Here is a 21,882-nt window from a genome sequence, read left to right on the forward strand (position 1 = left end):
GGATATACGAGGGGATGGTGTGTGTGTATGTATGTGTGTGAGGGGATGTGTGCATGTGTGTCTGTGTGTGTGTATGTGTGTGTCTGTGTGTGTGTGTGAGACAGCTACTCGTTGGTCCAGGGGACCTGTTGTACTGACATTATATTGTAATTACAGAGTGTAGTGTGTGCTTTGTTTAGTGGATGGCTAATTATGCTGTTTGTGTTATTCAGGGCCCAGGGGTGGTGTGTGTGTGTGTGTGTGTGGCCTGCCTGTTGTGTGTTTAGAGACTAATTGTGGAGGTTGTGTTAAAAGTCCAATGCAGCCGTTTTTATATCAATATCAAATAATTGGGTAATAATTAAATAACTTACTGTGATTGTTTTCAATGAAAATGGTGAAAAAGAAAGCTAAATACTGTAGCTTCTTAACAAAGAGCAATGTTTCAAGCAAGGACTGTCTGGGAGTGGTCTGGGAGTGTCTGGGAGTGGTCTGTCAGGGATGTAGCTCAGTTGGTAGAGCATGGCGTTTGCAACGCCAGGGTTGTGGGTTTGATTCAAACGGGGGGCCAGAATGAAAAAAAAATAATACAAAAAATAATGTATGCACTCACTAACTGTAAGTCGCTCTGGATAAGAGCATCTGCTAAATGACTAAAATGTAAATGTAAATGTAAATGTCTGGGAATGTCTGGGAGTGGTCTGGGAGTGTCTGGGAGTGGTCTGGGAGTTTCTGGGAGTGGTCTGGGAGTGTCTGGGAGTGGTCTGGGAGTGTCTGGGAGTGGTCTGGGAGTGTCTGAGAGTGGTCTGAGAGTGTCTGGGAGTGGTCTGAGAGTGTCTGGGAGTGGTCTGGGAGTGTCTGGGAGTGTCTGGGAGTGGTCTGGGAGTGTCTGGGAGTGGTCTGAGAGTGTCTGGGAGTGGTCTGAGTGGGGTGGGGGAAAATGAAAACGAGTTGTTATTGGCATAGAGGTTTGGAACTCTCTTTCTTATTGGTCTATTAACTAATTTCCCGCATGTTGATGTCACCATGGAAAGGCCAAAAGTCCATCCCACCAAAACGGTCTGAAATGTCTTACACTAAAAGGGCATTATAATAATTTTCACAATTTCACAGTATTATTCCAAATATATATATATATATATATATATATATATATATATATATAAAACACAGGAAAATCACATTTTTGACTGCACTGGGCCTTTAATCGCATAGGGACTATCTGTGACCCTTGACTGTATACAGTGGGGGAAAAAAGTATTTAGTCAGCCACCAATTGCGCAAGTTCTCCCACTTAAAAAGATGAGAGAGGCCTGTAATTTTCATCATAGGTACACGTCAACTATGACAGACAAAATGAGGAAAAGAAATCCAGAAAATCACATTGTAGGATTTTTAATGAATTTATTTGCAAATTATGGTGGAAAATAAGTATTTGGTCAATAAGAAAAGTTTCTCAATACTTTGTTATATACCCTTTGTTGGCAATGACACAGGTCAAACGTTTTCTGTAAGTCTTCACATGGTTTTCACACACTGTTGCTGGTATTTTGGCCCATTCCTCCATGCAGATCTCCTCTAGAGCAGTGATGTTTTGGTTGGCTGTCGCTGGGCAACACAGACTTTCAACTCCCTCCAAAGATTTTCTATGGGGTTGAGATCTGGAGACTGGCTAGGCCACTCCAGGACCTTGAAATGCTTCTTACGAAACCACTCCTTCGTTGCCCGGGCGGTGTGTTTGGTATCATTGTCATGCTGAAAGACCCAGCCACGTTTCATCTTCAATGCCCTTGCTGATGGAAGGAGGTTTTCACTCAAAATCTCACGATACATGGCCCCATTCATTCTTTCCTTTACACGGATCAGTCGTCCTGGTCCCTTTGCAGAAAAACAGCCCCAAAGCATGATGTTTCCACCCCCATGCTTCACAGTAGGTATGGTGTTCATCTCACCATATGACATTCTCCCAATCCTCTTCTGGATCATCCAAATGCACTCTAGCAAACTTCAGACGGGCCTGGACATGTACTGGCTTAAGCGGGGGGACACGTCTGACACTGCAGGATTTGAGTCCCTGACGGCGTAGTGTGTTACTGATGGTAGGCTTTGTTACTTTGGTCCCAGCTCTCTGCAGGTCATTCACTAGGTCCCCCTGTGTGGTTCTGGGATTTTTGCTCACCGTTCTTGTGATCATTTTGACCCCACGGGGTGAGATCTTGCGTCGAGCCCCAGATCGAGGGAGATTATCAGTGGTCTTGAATGTCTTCCATTTCCTAATAATTGCTCCCACAGTTGATTTCTTCAAACCAAGCTGCTTACCTATTGCAGATTCAGTCTTCCCAGCCTGGTGCAGGTCTACAATTTTGTTTCTGGTGTCCGTTGACAGCTCTTTGGTCTTGACTATAGTGGAGTTTGGAGTGTGACTGTTTGAGGTTGTGGACAGGTGTCTTTTATACTGATAACAAGTTCAAACAGGTGCCATTAATACAGGTAACGAGTGGAGGACAGAGGAGCCTCTTAAAGAAGAAGTTACAGGTCTGTGAGAGCCAGAAATCTTGCTTGTTTGTAGGTGACCAAATACTTATTTTCCACCATCGTTTGCAAATAAATTCATAAAAAATCCTACAATGTGATTTTCTGGAAAAAAAATTCTCAATTTGTCTGTCATAGTTGACGTGTACCTATGATGGAAATTACAGGCCTCTCTCATCTTTTTAAGTGGGAGAACTTGCACAATTGCTGGCTGACTAAATACTTTTTTTCCCCACTGTATGTGTGTGTGTAGATGAGTACTAGGGCTCCTCTATGTATCTCAATGCGTTCAGCGTGTTGCACTTTGAGAGTGAATGAGAGAGAAAGAAGGGGAGTGAGAGAGCTCAAGGTATTCAGCTACCAATGCTTTATCTTATCATAGATAATAATAGCCCTGACAACAATTCAGCTATTCAACTATTCAATATTTGTGTACCTGTACTAGTGTACAAAAATATTTTCATTAGACAGGTTATATAACATACAAAGGCAGCCTTGAAACTCAGTGAAAGAAAGGGCCTACATTCTCATCTCTCAATATCAATGAGAAGCATGGCCATGAACTTGGTCAAGTAGAACAACTTTTTACATTTACTCATTTTGAAAAGGATCTGTATTTTAGAACGAGATGCCTATCTCTGTTGATCACAAACGATTCTCAGACCATCCAATCATAAACTTTAATTTAAACTTTAAACTTTAATTCAACCCATTCAACTCAGACAGAACATGACATTGATTCAGATGCTGAGTATCTTCATATTCATCCCTTTAAATGAGATGGAATTGACCCCAATCCTGGTAGGAGGTGTGTGCGTATGTGAATGTATAATATTTTTTATATATGAGGTGTGTATAACCCTGTCGTGTGTGTGTGTGTGTGTGATGCCTATGTCCTGTGTGTGACCCCGGAAGTGTGTTCTGGTTGTGTGAACAGATGATGCATGTGAAACGTGATAAAGCAGAGTAGATTTGGTGTCATTCTGTGTGTGTGTTAACGCGTAATGAGATGGGCTTTATTCATTCAATAAAGCAGGATCAGTGTTCAACTCTACTGAACACCACCTCCCTCACAACTCCCTTTGTTGCTCACACACACACATACACACACACATACGCACACACACATACACACACACATACACACACACACATACACACACACATACACACACACACACATACCTCCAACCCCTCCTCTACATGACACCTCCCATGCCCCCCAAACACCCTCTCCCAACATGTCCACAGTTGGATGAGCATCCTGTCATCACACTCCGCTTCCAGCTCCTACAGAGAGGTTAATCCCTCCAGGTAGTTCTCCAGGACCTCCTAGCAGTCTCCATTGTATCCTGTCCCTAATTTAATAAAATCTTAACAAAGCATGCTCGGTCAGATGTCCAGACATCCTGTAAGTATGTCTGAGTAAGTCCCTCTGTCCTCACTGTCCTCCAGATGAGTTATATTGCAATGCAGAAATGTGTCATAAGTACAGGGATCAGAGATTATGGAGTGTTTTGCCCTTTTGTGGAGTGTATTGCCCTTTTAATTATGGAGATTGTTGCCCTTTTATGGAGTGTGTTGCCCTTTTAATTATGGAGTGTGGTGCCCTTTTATGGAGTGTGGTGCCCTTTTAATTATGGAGTATGTTGCCCTTTAAATTATGGAGTGTGTGTATTAGTTGTGTATGACAGAGTGAGTCTGCAGATAGTGTGCAGATGGTTAAAATTAGCCATACCAAACAAATGAGTGGCACGAACTGATGATGCTAGTGTCTTTGTGTCTAGTTGTCCAGTTAGGCTAGAGCTACTATCACTATGTGTTTTCAGTTAGCTACGCTATCTGGCTGCCCGTCTCCCTCTTAATACTGTGTCCCTCTCATTCTCACACCATTATGTGAACGTTGTGTGAACATTGTATGAACGTTGTGGGAACGTTGTGGGAACTTTGTAATGTAAGCAGTGGGTCTTACGGTCTCTCTCTCTCTGCTGTAAAGAATAGGCTTGGAGTCTGGACACTACCAAACTATAGATTCCATTCACAACCGGGAACTCATTACAGCCCTTTCAACCACCACAGTAGATTAACACTGCAGAATAGTAGAATAGCAGTCTCACAGGCCTCCATCAGGAGATAGCAGGGACATTGAACCACAGCAACAAAGGCAGATTTTAATCATGGTTTCCGGGAGAATGTGTTTATGTGTTAGGGTAAATACGAGTGTGGTCAGGCCAAGGGATTGTGTTCACAGTTTCACACTGGCCGCTATAGGAAAGCAGGGACACTGGAGTAAAGGCACACAGTAAAAGCACTCACATATGCACACACACACACACACACACACATACATGCACACATGCACGCATGCACAGATAAACGCACGTATGTGCACACACACCCACACACTCTCTTAAGCATGCTGTAGGAATCCCTAGCTCCAATGTTTATTCTTATAACCATAGCTCATGTGAAGGCTGTTGTGTAGACATCTCCTAAGTGCATAGGGTTAGGGTTAGTGTCTTTGTGTGTAAATACATGTAAATACTTGTCCCTCTCTCAGTGGCCCAGTGTGAGGGTGGTCCAATCTATTAGGGGGGAGAAAGAGGGGGAGAGAGAGAGAGCGAGAGAGAGAGAGCGAGAGAGAGAGAGAGAGAGAGAGAGAGAGAGAGAGAGAGAGAGCATGAGAGAGAGAGAGAGAGGAGAGAGAGAGAGACGGTTTCTCAATGATGAACATTAGTCCACCATACATGCATTTCTCTGGTTGTTCCTTTTTCATTTTGTTTACATTTTTATTTCTTTGGTGTTTTTGTGTGTCATTTTAGTGGACGTTAATGTAAATAATATATCATTGATGATACAGTTTTTTCTTCTCTCAGCACCATAAGGAAAGACAATGTGTAGCTTGTTAGCAAGGGTTATGTTATTCTAACTTCAACTCTATACTTCCTGCAGTTCATTGAGCAGGCACTTGTTGTACATATGTTGTGTCCCACATACAGTGGGGAAAAAAAGTATTTAGTCAGCCACCAATTGTGCAAGTTCTCCCACTTAAAAAGATGAGAGAGGCCTGTAATTTTCATCATAGGTACACGTCAACTATGACAGACAAAATGAGGAAAAGAAATCCAGAAAATCACATTGTATGATTTTTAATGAATTTATTTGCAAATTATGGTGGAAAATAAGTATTTGGTCAATAAGAAAAGTTTCTCAATACTTTGTTATATACCCTTTGTTGGCAATGACACAGGTCAAATGTTTTCTGTAAGTCTTCACAAGGTTTTCACACACTGTTGCTGGTATTTTTGGCCCATTCCTCCATGCAGATCTCCTCTAGGGCTGTCGCTGGGCAACACGGACTTTCAACTCCCTCCAAAGATTTTCTATGGGGTTGAGATCTGGAGACTGGCTAGGCCACTCCAGGACCTTGAAATGCTTCTTACGAAGCCACTCCTTCGTTGCCCGGGCGGTGTGTTTGGGATCATTGTCATGCTGAAAGACCCAGCCACGTTTCATCTTCAATGCCCTTGCTGATGGAAGGAGGTTTTCACTCAAAATCTCACGATACATGGCCCCATTCATTCTTTCCTTTACACAGATCAGTCGTCCTGGTCCCTTTGCAGAAATACAGCCCCAAAGCATGATGTTTCCACCCCCATGCTTCACAGTAGGTATGGTGTTCTTTGGATGCAACTCAGCATTCTTTGTCCTCCAAACACGACGAGTTGAGTTTTTACCAAAAATATATATTTTGGTTTCATCTGACCATATGACATTCTCCCAATCCTCTTCTGGATCATCCAAATGCACTCTAGCAAACTTCAGACGGGCCTGGACATGTACTGGCTTAAGCAGGGGGACACGTCTGGCACTGCAGGATTTGAGTCCCTGGCGGCGTAGTGTGTTACTGATGGTAGGCTTTGTTACTTTGGTCCCAGCTCTCTGCAGGTCATTCACTAAGTCCCCCCGTGTGGTTCTGGGATTTTTGCTCGTGATCATTTTGACCCCACGGGGTGAGATCTTGTGTGGAGCCCCAGATCGAGGGAGATTATCAGTGGTCTTGTATGTCTTCCATTTCCTAATAATTGCTCCCACAGTTGATTTCTTCAAACCAAGCTGCTTACCTATTGCAGATTCAGTCTTCCCAGCCTGGTGCAGGTCTACAATTTTGTTTCTGGTGTCCTTTGACAGCTCTTTGGTCTTGGCCATAGTGGAGTTTGGAGTGTGACTGTTTGAGGTTGTGGACAGGTGTCTTTTATACTGATAACAAGTTCAAACAGGTGCCATTAATACAGGTAACGAGTGGAGGACAGAGGAGCCTCTTAAAGAAGAAGTTACAGGTCTGTGAAAGCCAGAAATCTTGCTTGTTTGTAGGTGACCAAATACTTATTTTCCACCATAATTTGCAAATAAATTCATAAAAAATCCTACAATGTGATTTTCTGGACTTTTTTTTCTCAATTTGTCTGTCATAGTTGACGTGTACCTATGATGAAAATTACAGGCCTCTCTCATCTTTTTAAGTGGGAGAACTTGCACAATTGGTGGCTGACTAAATACTTTTTCCCCCCACTGTAGACACAAGTCCCACACATCAGATACACTACATCAAAGGTTTACAAGATTACCAACTAAAGATGAAGGACTTACAATAACACTTTCACTTCTTCTTTTAATGACAAATGCCAATGTTCAGAGCAACCACCAGTCCCCAAATCACATATCCAATGTTCAGAGCAACCACCAGTCCCCGAATCACATATCCAATGTTCAGAACAACCACCAGTCCCCGAATCACATCTACAATGTTCAGAACAACCACCAGTCCCCAAATCACATATCCATTGTTCAGAACAACCACCAGTCCCCAAATCACATCTACAACGTTCAGAACAACCACCAGTCCCCAAATCACATATCCAATGTTCAGAGCAACCACCAGTCCCCAAATCACATCTACAATGTTCTGAACAACCACCAGTCCCCAAATCACATCTACAATGTTCTGAACAACCACCAGTCCCCAAATCACATCTCCAATGTTCAGAACAACCACCAGTCCCCAAATCACATCTACAATGTTCAGAACAACCACCAGTCCCCAAATCACATCTCCAATGTTCTGACGAGATACAAACTATACACTCACCAATATGATGACTTGGGGATAGAGGTATTTAATTTTTTATTTAATCTTTATCAAGGAGTCATACTGAGACCAAGGTCTCTTTTACAGATGAGTCCTGAATTACATAAATTACAGAAAATACACACATCAAAATAGAAATACAAAATGCAAGCAGAAAGAAAGAAACGGTAATAAAAATTGACCAGAAGTCCCCACAAGAATAGTAAACAAACATACATTTGACCAACTGGGGACATTTTGTTAGTCCCCACGAGGTCAAATGCTATTTCTAGGGGGTTTAGGGTTAAGATTAGAATTAGTGTTAGGGTTAGAAGTACTTTAAGGGTTAGGAGCTAGGGTTAGGGGATAGTATACCTTTATACTAGAGTTACCATACCTCCAAAGGGGTTTAAAGTTGTGGGTCTAATAGTGTATGTTTCTCTCTGTGTGTTTGTGTTGTGTAGTGGTCAGTGGAGCCTAGTCCTCTCTCACCCTGAACTAAAGTGACCCCAACTTCGGAACTGAACCATACAGCGCCACCACTCACTGACTGGTAAGGATCGTTAATAATAGAATATATGTTATTTAGCAGACACTGCATGAAGTGTAAATACGGGTGTGCTCGGGAATTGAACCCACTATCCTGGCATCGCAAGTGCTACACTCTTCCAACTGAGCTACAGAGGATTGTTAACTTACTGCCCTCTCATCATGTTGCTCTTAGACATGTACAGTATTGTCCTTCAGTTACATTCCACATGTTTTGTTCCTTTTTAAATGTTTTTGGGGATGCCTTAAGGGCTCTTAAAATTCAAAATCAAATAGCTAAATGATCCTTGGTATGACAATTTTAAAACAATTCCATATAGCTTAGTAGACCCCCACCCCCCGGCTTAAACAGGGCATAGACTCTAGAGGGTTAATGCTGTGACCCACCTTACACTAACAGTACATTATTACTAATGATATTAATGATGTGACCCACCTTATACTAACAGTACATTATTACTAATGATATTAATGATGTGACCCACCTTGCACTAACAGTACATTATTACTAATGATATTAATGATGTGACCCACCTTATACTAACAGTACATTATTACTAATGATATTAATGATGTGACCGACCTTACACTAACAGTACATTATTACTAATGATATTAATGATGTGACCCACCTTATACTAACAGTACATAATTACTAATGATATTAATGATGTGACCCACCTTACACTAACAGTACATTATTACTAATGATATTAATGATGTGACCCACCTTATACTAACAGTACATTATTACTAATGATATTAATGATGTGACCCACCTTATACTAACAGTACATTATTACTAATGATATTAATGATGTGACCCACCTTACACTAACAGTACATTATTACTAATGATATTGTTGATGTGACCGACTTTACACTAACAGTACATTATTACTAATGATATTAATGATGTGACCGACCTTACACTAACAGTACATTATTACTAATGATATTAATGATGTGACCCACCTTATACTAACAGTACATTATTACTAATGATATTAATGATGTGACCCACCTTACACTAACAGTACATTATTACTAATAATATTAATGATGTGACCCACCTTATACTAACAGTACATTATTACTAATGATATTAATGATGTGACCCACCTTACACTAACAGTACATTATTACTAATGATATTAATGATGTGACCCACCTTATACTAACAGTACATTATTACTAATGATATTAATGATGTGACCCACCTTATACTAACAGTACATTATTACTAATGATATTAATGATGTGACCCACCTTATACTAACAGTACATTATTACTAATGATATTAATGATGTGACCCACCTTACACTAACAGTACATTATAACTAATGATATTAATGATGTTATAGCTAATAACTATCACTCAGTTCATATCTCGAGTATTGTTACATACACACCAGGGAGTGTGAGTGTGTGTGTGTGTGCATCTATGTGAGTGTGTGTGACTCCATCGTGTCACTGCAGTGTTATGTTCACAGCTTGTGGTCATGTCCCAGGCCTGATTATGAGATTGGTTTGGCAGCAGTCACCATTCTGTTACACTGACCCGGACACTGCCCACTGTGTGTGTGTGAACTGGAGGGGACCTCTACCCGCTGTTTGTGTGTGTGTTTGTGTGTATATGTGTGTGCATGTGTGTGTGTGAACCCCCTCTCAGCATGGTTAGCTGCTCTTTTACATCAGTTCTCATCCATCCCCACTTTGCCACAGAGCCTGTATAGATCTGATGAGAGACAAACAGCTGTTTGAACAAAGAACGGGTTAAATTAAGCATCATCAAACATGGTCCCTCCAGTTTACTATAAACACCTTTTATTCTCCTATAGATACTGTACATGCAGTGAGGGAAAAAAGTATTTGATCCCCTGCTGATTTTGTACGTTTGCCCACTGACAAAGACATGATCAGTCTATAATTTTAATGGTAGGTTTATCTGAACAGTGAGAGACAGAATAACAACAAAAAAATCCAGAAAAACGCATGTCAAACGCATGTCAAACGCATGTAAAAATCTCCCTCTGCCTGGGGCTCCATGCAAGATCTCACCTCGTGGAGTTGCAATGATCATGAGAACGGTGAGGAATCAGCCCAGAACTACGCGGGAGGATCTTGTCAATGATCTCAAGGCAGCTGGGACCATAGTCACCAAGAAAACAATTGGTAACACACTACGCCGTGAAGGACTGAAATCCTGCAGCGCCCGCAAGGTCCCCCTGCTCAAGAAAGCACATATACAGGGCCGTCTGAAGTTTGCCAATGAACATCTGAATGATTCAGAGGAGAACTGGGTGAAAGTGTTGTGGTCAGATGAGACCAAAATGGAGCTCTTTGGCATCAACTCAACTCGCCGTGTTTGGAGGAGGAGGAATGCTGCCTATGACCCCAAGAACACCATCCCCACTGTCAAACATGGAGGTGGAAACATTATGCTTTGGGGGTGTTTTTCTGCTAAGGGGACGTCCCTCCAAACACGGCGAGTTGTGTTGATGCCAACTCAATTCCAGCATGACAATGACCCAACTTCACTGCATCAAAGGGACAATGGACCGTCAAATCTTGGGTGAGAACCTCCTTCCCTCAGCCAGGGCATTGAAAATGGGTCGTGGATGGGTATTCCAGCATGACAATGACCCAAAACACACGGCCAAGGCAACAAAGGAGTGGCTCAAGAAGAAGCACATTAAGGTCCTGGAGTGGCCTAGCCAGTCTCCAGACCTTAATCCCATAGAAAATCTGTGGATGTCACGATCGTCGAACAGAGATGAGGACCAAGGCGCAGCGTTGCAGGCAAACATACTCTTTATTAGAGACACGATCAAAACCAACAAAACGAAAACGTGACAGTTCACGGTCTAACACAACAGACTAGAAACAAGATCCCACAAACTCTGTGGGGAAACAGGCTGCTAAAGTATGGTTCTCAATCAGAGACAACAAGCAACAGCTGAATCACGTTGCCTCTGATTGAGAACCACACTGGCCAACATAGAACAACAATACTAGAATGTGAAACCTAGAACAAAACACATAGACTTTACACACCCTGGCTCAACATATTAGAGTCCCCAGAGCCAGGGCGTGACAGTACCCCCCCCTAAAGGCGCGGACTCCGACCGCGCCCACCAAATACCACAGGGGAGGGACCGGGTGGGCACTCCGGCTAGGCGGCGGATCCGGCTCGGGCCTGATCCCCGCTCCCTCTCCAACCCCCCAAAGTACCCCTGGTCCGGTCTGGCCCCGCTGGCCGGAGCTGGACTGCACACTGGTGGAGCGGATTGCTCTAGCTCGGCGTGAAGCATCTGACCGGTGCCGGACCAGCCACCGGTGGAACAGGCACGGGCCGTGCCGGACTGACGACGCACACCACTGGCTTGGTGTGGGGAGCAGGAGCGGGCCGAGCCGGGCTGACGAAACGCACCACTGACTTGGTGCGGGGGAGCAGGAGCGGGCGGACCGGGCTGACGGGGCGCACCACTGACTTGGTGCGGGGAGCAGGAACGGGACGTGCCGGGCTGACGGCGCACCACTGACTTGGTGCGGGGAGCAGGAATGGGCCGGACCGGGCTGACGACGCGCACCACTGACTTGGTGCGGGGAGCAGGAACGGGCCGTGCCGGGCTGACGAAACGCACCACTGACTTGGTGCGGGGCGCAGGAATGGGCCGGACCGGGCTGACGACGCGCACCACTGACTTGGTGCGGGGAGCAGGAACGGGCCGGACAGGGCTGACGAAACGCACCACTGACTTGGTGCGGGGAGCAGGAATGGGCCGGACTGGGCTGGCGACGCGCACCACAGACTTGGTGCGGGGAGCAGGTACAGGCCGGGCCGAGCTGGCGACGCGCACCGTAGACTTGGTGCGAGTGGCAGGAACAGGCCGGACCGTACTGGGAACACACACCACTGGCCCTACGTGGGGATCAGGAACAGGCCGGACCGGACTGGCAACACACGCCAGTACCTCTCGCCGTGCCTCTACATCCTCCTTCCCCCTGGTGACCAGTGACTCCACTGCGGCCTCCTGCTGCCCGTCGTCCACGGCGTTAGCCCCCCCCTAAAAAATTTATGGGCTTCACTCCTACCCGTGGACCAGGTCTCCATGCTTCTCGCCAGCCTCTCGCCCTTCTGCCTCCACGTCAAGCCCCTCTCTTCCTCACATGGCTTGACCCAGTCGAGGAGGCGAAGGAGATCCGCTAGAGATCTCTCAGGCGATGGCTCCTGGACTTGCTGCTTGGTCCAGTCTTGGTGGGATCTTCTGTCACGATCGTCGAACAGAGATGAGGACCAAGGCGCAGCGTTGCAGGCAAACATACTCTTTATTAGAGACACGATCAAAACCAACAAAACGAAAACGTGACAGTTCAAGGTCTAACACAACAGACTAGAAACAAGATCCCACAAACTCTGTGGGGAAACAGGCTGCTAAAGTATGGTTCTCAATCAGAGACAACAAGCAACAGCTGAATCACGTTGCCTCTGATTGAGAACCACACTGGCCAACATAGAACAACAATACTAGAATGTGAAACCTAGAACAAAACACATAGACTTTACACACCCTGGCTCAACATATTAGAGTCCCCAGAGCCAGGGCGTGACAGTGGAGGGATCTGAAGGTTCGAGTTGCCAAACATCAGCCTCGAAACCTTAATGACTTGTAGAAGATCTGCAAAGAGGAGTGGAACAAAATCCCTCCTGAGATGTGTGCAAACCTGGTGGCCAACTAAAAGAAACGTCTGACCTCTGTGATTGCCAACAAGGGTTTTGCCACCAAGTACTAAGTCATGTTTTGCAGAGGGGTCAAATACTTATTTCCCTCATTAAAATGCAAATCAATTTACAACATTTTTGACATGCGTTTTTCTGGATTTCTTTGTTGTTATTCTGTCTCTCACTGTTCAAATAAACCTACCATTACAATTATAGACTGATCAAGTCTTTGTCAGTGGGCAATCATACAAAATCAGCAGGGGATCAAATACCTTTTTTCCCTCACTGTATATTGAATCTGTTGTCTAATGATCATGGAAAAGCAACCTGTTTTGAAGACATTTTCACCATGTACAACATCGCAGTCCAACCTCTGGGCATTCTCATTGTAATGTCCTCCAAATATCAGTATTCATATGCATCTGTGTCTCTGATCCACACAGAATATCAGACTGTCCCTTGTGCCCGTCTGTCTCGTCCCTGTCCCTGTCCTCGTGTCCTCGTGTCCTACAGTGACCATGGTATAGAGCTCTATAATTGGCCACTAGCTTGCCTGTGACTGGCTGTGATCAGTGAAATGATGGGAACGTATCGGTGCTTAGAGGGAGCAGCTATTAAAACATTACAGCAGCCATTACTGCCGCCTGTCTGGACTAACGAACATATGCTTCCTCTACCAATGCCTAAACTCTTATTTATGGATTTAATTTAATGTGCAGGAAGAATTTTCAATTAAATTTGGTCTTCTGCTGCCTCCGGAGAGTGGCAGAGTATAATAACATGGTAATTTTTTACACATCTTTATGAGGAATGAGAAAATTAATTATTTGTGACAAGCTGTAATGATTGGACTTGGAACAGTTGTAGCTGAACAGTTTGAGGCCCGTTGTTCTGGCACTGAGCTGAAAGAGAGAGAGAGGTGGAGATTGCACAGGAGCACACACTCACCAACACACACCAACACATACACCAACACACACAGACAAAGGCCTGCACACACTGAAACAAATCTGAGATGTTTTCATTCATGTTCTGTAGAGTTAGGAGGTTACATTTGTGGTTTCAAAGCACTATTCCTATGTATTTTCCAGCATGGTCAGATAGTGAAGATTCAGAGGCAGAGCAGAGGAGAGAATGGGAGAGGAGAGTGGCGGGGAGGAGAGGTATGGCTGGGGGGGTGCTAGGGGTTTCCTGTAGAGAAAGTGGGGAGTCTTGTCTTGTAAATGAGTCAGGCAGGCAGGGGGTCCTGTTCCCCTGTCTGATGTCATCACAGTGTGTGTTTGATGTCATTAGAGTTAGTGTACTAGAGTGTACCATATAGGAACAGCAGGTCCTCCATGTCAAGGTCACCACTTATTATTATTCACAGGCTATAGCCTTCCGAGCAGGGCCCATCGCTTTAATAATGATCACACCACCACCCCCCTCACCCCCACTCTCTCTCTCTCTCTCTCTCTCTCTCTCTCTCTCTCTCTCTCTCTCTCTCTCTCTCTCTCTCTCTCACACACACACCCACACACACACCCCTGTTTGATATCCATCTATTTAAACCAGTGTGAGGGAAATTTATGATATTATGCAGTTCATATATCCAGTAGAGGTTGATACTGTAGCTGTGTGTCAGAACAATATCAGTCTCCATATTGGCAGGGACATTCTGTGACACACTAACTACACTTGACTGGACAGTCTCTGTGAGTGTGGGGGTGGACGAGCTGTGTGTGTGCGGCCAACTGAAAGTGGGCATTAGTGTCCTCTGAATGTGTCACCAGGTTAAAAGAGGGCCACCTGTGTGTGTGTGTTTTTGTGTGTGAATGTGTGTGTGTGTGTGTGTGTATGTGTGTGTGTGTGTGTGTGTGTGTGTATGAATGTATGTGTGCACAGTGTGTGTATGTGTGTGTGTCTGTTTACAGAAGCCATTACAGTTTATTTATTTATCCTGTTCCATTTTGTCATGTGCTGTTAAATGATTAATCCATTGTACCCCCTGATGGGACCCCCCAGGGACAGACAACAGCAGGCCCCACGCTCCTTCTGCATTATACATGACTGGACAGGGCCGGACCCACCACCACCGTGTGTGTGTGTTTTGCGGAAGTGCAGGTGTTGCCAAGTGAAGAGTCCACTCTGTCTGTCTATCAATAGTTCATCTTCAATGTTACAGTGGGGGGAAAAAGTATTTAGTCAGCCACCAATTGTGCAAGTTCTCCCACTTAAAAAGATTAGAGAGGCCTGTAATTTTAATCATAGGTACACGTCAACTATGACAGACAAATTGAGAATTTTTTTTTCCAGAAAATCACATTGTAGGATTTTTAATGAATTTATTTGCAAATTATGGTGGAAAATAAGTATTTGGTCACCTACAAACAAGCAAGATTTCTGTCTCTCACAGACCTGTAACTTCTTCTTTAAGAGGCTCCTCTGTCCTCCACTCATTACCTGTATTAATGGCACCTGTTTGAACTTGTTATCAGTATAAAAGACACCTGTCCACAACCTCAAACAGTCACACTCCAAACTCCACTATGGCCAAGACCAAAGAGCTGTCAAAGGACACCAGAAACACAATTGTAGACCTGCACCAGGCTGGGAAGACTGAATCTGCAATAGGTAAGCAGCTTGGTTTGAAGAAATCAACTGTGGGAGCAATTATTAGGAAATGGAAGACATACAAGACCACTGATAATCTCCCTCGATCTGGGGCTCCACGCAAGATCTCACCCCGTGGGGTCAAAATGATCACAAGAATGGTGAGCAAAAATCCCAGAACCACACGGGGGGACCTAGTGAATGACCTGCAGAGAGCTGGGACCAAAGTAACAAAGCCTACCATCAGTAACACAGTACGCCGCCAGGGGACTCAAATCCTGCAGTGCCAGACGTGCCCCCCTGCTTAAGCCAGTACATGTCCAGTCCCGTCTGAAGTTTGCTAGAGTGCATTTGGATGATCCAGAAGAGGATTGGGAGAATGTCATATGGTCAGATGAAACCAAAATAGAACTTTTTGGTAAAAACTCAACTCGTCGTGTTTGGAGGACATAAATGCTGAGTTGCATCCAAAGAACACCATACCTACTGTGAAGCATGGAGGTGGAAACATCATGCTTTGGGGTTGTTTTTCTGCAAAGGGACCAAGACGACTGATCCGTGTAAAGGAAAGAATGAATGGGGCCATGTATCGTGAGATTTTGAGTGAAAACCTCCTTCCATCAACAAGGGCATTGAAGATGAAACGTGGCTGGGTCTTTCAGCCTGACAATGATCCCAAACACACCGCCCGGGCAACGAAGGAGTGGCTTCGTAAGAAGCATTTCAAGGTCCTGGAGTGGCCTAGCCAGTCTCCAGATCTCAACCCCATAGAAAATCTTTGGAGGGAGTTGAAAGTCTGTGTTGCCCAGCGACAGCCCCAAAACATCACTGCTCTAGAGGAGATCTGCATGGAGGAATGGGCCAAAATACCAGCAACAGTGTGTGAAAACCTTGTGAAGACTTACAGAAAACGTTTGACCTTTGTCATTGCCAACATTATCAGCAACCATCAGTCCTGTGTTCCAATGGCACTTTGTGTTTGCTAATCCAAGTTTATCATTTTAAAAGGCTAATTGATCATTAGAAAACCCTTTTGCAATTATGTTAGCACAGCTGAAATCTGTTGTGCCGATTAAAGAAGCAATAAAACTGGCATTCTTGAGACTAGTTGAGTATCTGGAGCATCAGCAATTGTGGGTTCGATTACAGGCTCAAAATGGCCAGAAACAAATAACTTTCTTCTCAAACTCGTCAGTCTATTCTTGTTCTGAGAAATGAAGTCTATTCCATATGAGAAATTGCCAAAAAACGGAAGATCTCGTTCAATGCTGTGTACTACTCTTTTCACAGAAAAGCGCAAACTGGCTCTAACCAGAATAGAAAGAGGAGTGGGAGGACCCGGTGCACAACTGAGCAAGAGGACAAATACATTAGAGTGTCTAGTTTGAGAAACAGACGCCTCACAGGTCCTCAACTGGCAGCTTCGATAAATAGTGCCCGCAAAACACCAGTCTCAACGTCAACAGTGAAGAGGCGACTCCGGGATGCTGACCTTCTAGGCAGAGTTGCAAAGAAAAAGCCATATCTCAGACTGCCCATCTTTTCTTTTTAATGGCCAGTCTGAGATATGGCTTTTTATTTTCAACTCTGCCTAGAAGGTCAGCATCCCGGAGTCGCCTCTTCACTGTTGACGTTGAGACTGGTGTTTTGCAGGAACTATTTAATGAAGCTGCCAGTTGAAGACCTGATAAACTTGGATTAGCAAACACAAAGTGCCATTGGAACACAGGACTGATGGTTGCTGATAATGGGCCTCTGTTCACCTTTGTAGATATTCTATTAAAAATCAGCCGTTTCCAGCTACAATAGCCATTTACAACATTAACAATGTCTACACTGTATTTCTGATCAATTTGATGTTATTTTAATGGACAAAAAAAATGCTTTTCTTTCAAAAACAAGGACATTTCTAAGTGACCCCAAACTTTTGAACGGTAGTGTACATAGGTTCAGTTTGTTCCTAGCAGAACTCGGCTAGGCGAAGCCAACGTCTGTGCTCACATACTCCTTCGCTTGAAAAACGAGAAAAAAGTGGCAATATTACTGTTGTTTGTCCCTCTTGAGCCACCATAGCATCAACATAGCCAGAAACACTTCATCAAAATAGTCCAAATTAATGTAAGATAAATCAAGACATCTATAATTCATTTTGACTTTTTTGCTGAGTTCTTAATCACGCAATTTTACATCTAACTAAGATGTTTGGTGCAGTATTTCTCAAGAGAAAAATGTGCGTGAAAACTAGTTGTCTCTCGTTGAATGACAGCAAACACTTCATTGAAGAATCCCGTCCATAGTTCCCACTCCTACTACAGAGGAGTACTGTTGACCAATCACCGGCAAAGGGGCGTACACTTCAGCTACCGAACTTCGATTTGCCTCAAGAAAATAATTTGTGTTCACGAACAGCCAAAAAAATAACCCTGCTGAACTGCAAAATGAACAAAAACATCACAACATTTCGTCATAATATATGCGCAAACTGTTTCGACTGGGAAGCATGCGACAAGCTTAACGGTCCCTCTGTCTCTATATATTTGCACCGGAGGTCACTTTCTCTCCCAGAGTTCCCTGCTAATGAAGCCCCACCTTCATGCAAATGAGCACACTGTTAACCCCAATCAGAGGGGTCGCTGAGTGTGCATCAATCCCCATCTCCCTAAGTGCTACAAGGGGTCAGGGCTACAAGGTTCCACCTTCACAGACACACAGGTAATTAACGTGACTGAGACAGTGAGAGACTGCGAGCCACTGGGGTGTGTGTGTTAAAAATGGGGTTCAACCTTGTGTCAAGGCACTATTACGAGTGAGTATACAGGTTACCGACCTAGTGTACACTCACATTAGTCTCAATTAGCCGTTACTGTTGCCTTGTCTGAACATGACTGATGGTGTTACTTGTGGTTCTCAATGATCTGCCTCTGAAGGTAGCTGTTCTAGCATCTTATATAATAATTTATGCCATTTAGCAGACACTTCTATCCATAGTGACTTACAGTCATGTGTGCATACTATTTACATATGGGTGGTCCCAGGAATTGAATCCACTACCCTGGTATTACAAGCATCATGCTCTACCAACTGAGCTACAAAGGACCATCTTGGCAACATGTGACTGACTGAAGGTGTCAGTTCTCAGTTTAGTGTCTCTAAGCTCTGTGTTATTTCCTGTTGTCCTCTAAGGGTCTAGTCTGTTTGACTTGGATGACTGTGAATGGTTGGAGGTTGGAGCTGAACCGATGACCCTGAAACTACAGTTACTAACAGTGGTCCAGTGTTAGTGATGCTCTGAGACAAACACAGGAAATGTTGAATGTTGAAAAATGTGTTACCCACATGTTTGAGATGTCACAGAGGCTCGAGATAGAAGTTGCTCTTAACCACAGATCTACGATCAGTTAACCACACCACCAATCCTAACCTTAACCAAGAGGTGGATGGATAAAGGCCTAATATTGGACCAGTGGTAATAGGAGAGACTATCTACATCATATGATGAAGGTTACAAAGGTGAATGTTTTTGGTGTGTCACTGAGATGTCAGTCGCTCCATTGGTATTCACCGTCAATCTCTCTACCCCTCTTCTTTAATATGTTCTCAGACATATCTGCTACTCTGCTGTGTGCATATGCATGTGTGTGTGTGTGTGTGTGTGTGTGTGTGTGTGTGTGTGTGTGTGTGCGCATGCGTGCGTGCGTGCTTTTGTGTATGCATGCGTGCGTGCGTGTGTGTGTGTATAGCCTGCTTCCGAGACAGAAGACAAAGGGGTTTCAAGTGAAGAGTACTTGTTCATTAGGACACCCTGGTATCCATTCCAGAGGACACTATGTGTCCCAAATGACACAAGTTTTTCCTACATAGTGCACTACTTTTGACCAAGACCTTATGGGTCCTGGTCAAAAGTAGTGCACTATATAGGGAAGGGTGCCATTTGGGACGCATACATGCTGATCACATCATTAGCCCTCAGGCAATAGGGGAGTATCCTAGTTAGAGGACTATTGAAAGACTACCATAAGAGAACTGTCATTGGGTTGACTGGCACAAACCAATCAGCATTTCCCATGGTCTTGTATTCAATTACTGTAGTTACATTCTGAATTCAATCAATTTATTCTAAATGAAAAACAATTAGGGGTATTTCAGAGAGCGCATCAATGTTCGCCTTGTCTTGTACTTTAGTTGTTTAATTCGATGTTTAGTGCCAAAAGGAGCCCTCGTTCAATATTCTCCAATGGGAGAATCTGTTTTCTTGTAGTCCTGTCCATTAAGTGCTGTCAATCAATATCACCCAACATACCAGTGAAAGCCAATCAGAGTTGCTAACAGGGGTACAGGGTCTGTCTGCCCGCCTATTGGCTCTTTCACCGCAGATGAGATCAATACACTGCCTGATTCACCAGAGCGTGCTCAGCGGTGAGTTAAACAACACCATGGACTCAGTTATGGCTATCATAAACTTTATCCGATCAACATCTAGCCTGCAACATTGCTTGTTTCGTAGTCTGCTGAGCATCATGATCTACTTTTACATAATGATGTTCGGTGGCTAAGCAATGGTAATAATGCTGGCAAGAGAACAGCCTATGTGCGCTTAGGGCGGAGATGGTTGCTTATCTCTGTGATTGCCGCCACAAGAAAGCCAACACATAACTAACTGAGATGCTTGATGAGGAGTTCGTATCAGATATCTTTTTTTTTTACATCTTCAAGCAATTGAATGGATTTAATTTGGGACTACAGGGGAGGGATAAAACAGTTATTGACATGATTGAAAAACTGAATTATTTTCAAAATAAATGTGTTATTTTCTGCTCTGATTTGACCCAAACAAAACGCACAATTTCCCTACACTGCACAACTATATTCAGTCATTATCAGTACAGATTACCCCTGTGATGTTTGAGTTTTTAGATAAACTGAGGGCTTTGTTGAGTTTAAGTCCCCACAGAGGTGGTTCAGTTTGTTATAGGGAGCCGTTCTCTACTGATGCGGGGGGAGAGAGACTTCTGCGCAAAAGCTAGTCAACTGAGATATGCCATACATAAAAGGTTTCTATGTGTAAAAAGAAAAGAAAAAGACAGCTAAAATAACTAAATGATAAAGAAATTGAAAATAGAACAGAATAGGATGCTGGTCAACTGAGATATCCCATGCATAAAAGGTTTCCTATATCTAAATAAAAACAAAAGATGAAGCTATGTATGTAAAACAGACAGGAAAGTAGAAATGTATTAATGTGTTTCAGGTCAACTGTGTTATAAATAAAAATGTGTTCCATTATTTAAAAAATGTGACGCACTGAATAGTCCCCTGTAGCTCAGTTGGTAGAGCATGGCGCTTACAACGCCAGGGTTGTGGGTTCGTTTCCCACGGGGAGCCAGTATGAAAATGTATGCACTCGCTAACTGTAAGTCGCTCTGGATAAGAGCGTCTGCTAAATGACTTAAATGTCATCTTAAAGCACTTCAAATTAACTTTCATCATCATTTATTTTAATAAAGGGCTTTATAAGATTGTAATTGTGTTTGTGCATTGTCTTTTATATCGGTTTTAGGAGTAATACCATGTAGAAAATGTCTGGCCCCCCTCTAAATAACCTTTTTCAAATCTGTCCTCCGTAAGAATATAGTTGAATAGCCCTGGTTTAAGGCCTTGACAATTGATTTATATCCTAGTCATAAAAGTCATCACTGTAGGCATGTGAACCACAACAAGTACCTCATGCGAACTATCTTACAATGACTTCCTGAACTTTTCACATGGTAGGTTGTCAGTGCTTTCCCCTAGAGAGGCTCTGTTCTCGCTCCCTCTTTCTCCCTCTCTTTCCACTTTGTCTCTTCCTCTCCTCTCTCTCTTTCTCGCTCTTTCTCTTTCACTCTCTCCTGGGGTTTCATGGTGGGCCTGGAGAGGGTAAGAGAGAGAGAGAGAGAGAGAAAGACAACCTCGTCTCTAATATGGACACTGCAGACGGCCAGCCAGCCAGGGCTCCATTGTTCCCCTGTGTGATGTGAAGATGAAAGGCAGATGGAGAGAAAGAAAGAGTTGTTTGATAGAGCTGTGGAGTCTGTGTGAATGAACAGTGAAGGACACCCATTGTCTTCCAGCGACCTCCATTTGGTACTGTATGGTCCCATTTACTACACTGTCTACCACCACAATACCTATTTTCTGCTCCTCCTCTCTCTTAAAGAAAAAAGGGATTAGTAAAACAGAAGAATTGCGTGTCCAGATTCCCAACTATCAGCCACAACATATATAAAAGAGGGCAGAGATTTTCTCCCTTCTTGCTATTTTTCTCTCCTCTCCCCTCCTCTCCTCTCCTCTCCTCCTCCTTCTCCTCCTCTCTCTCTCTCTAGTTAGCTGAGGTAAATG

At 43.8% G+C, this 21,882-nt stretch overlaps 1 protein-coding gene across 1 annotated transcript in view; it reads left to right on the forward strand.

Annotated features, from left to right (window-relative positions):
* LOC121543628 (transcription factor SOX-5-like) overlaps window positions 1–21,882 on the forward strand; it is a 203,338-nt gene that overhangs the window by 30,790 nt on the left and 150,666 nt on the right. Inside the window, exon 2 of the mRNA XM_045208484.1 lies at window positions 8,104–8,192. The gene's annotated coding sequence lies outside the window, so the exon portion shown is untranslated. The remainder of the gene's footprint in view (window positions 1–8,103; window positions 8,193–21,882) is intronic.

This window comes from Coregonus clupeaformis, chromosome 28 (genome assembly GCF_020615455.1).
Source record: "Coregonus clupeaformis isolate EN_2021a chromosome 28, ASM2061545v1, whole genome shotgun sequence".
NCBI classification, from domain to species: Eukaryota; Metazoa; Chordata; class Actinopteri; order Salmoniformes; family Salmonidae; genus Coregonus; species Coregonus clupeaformis.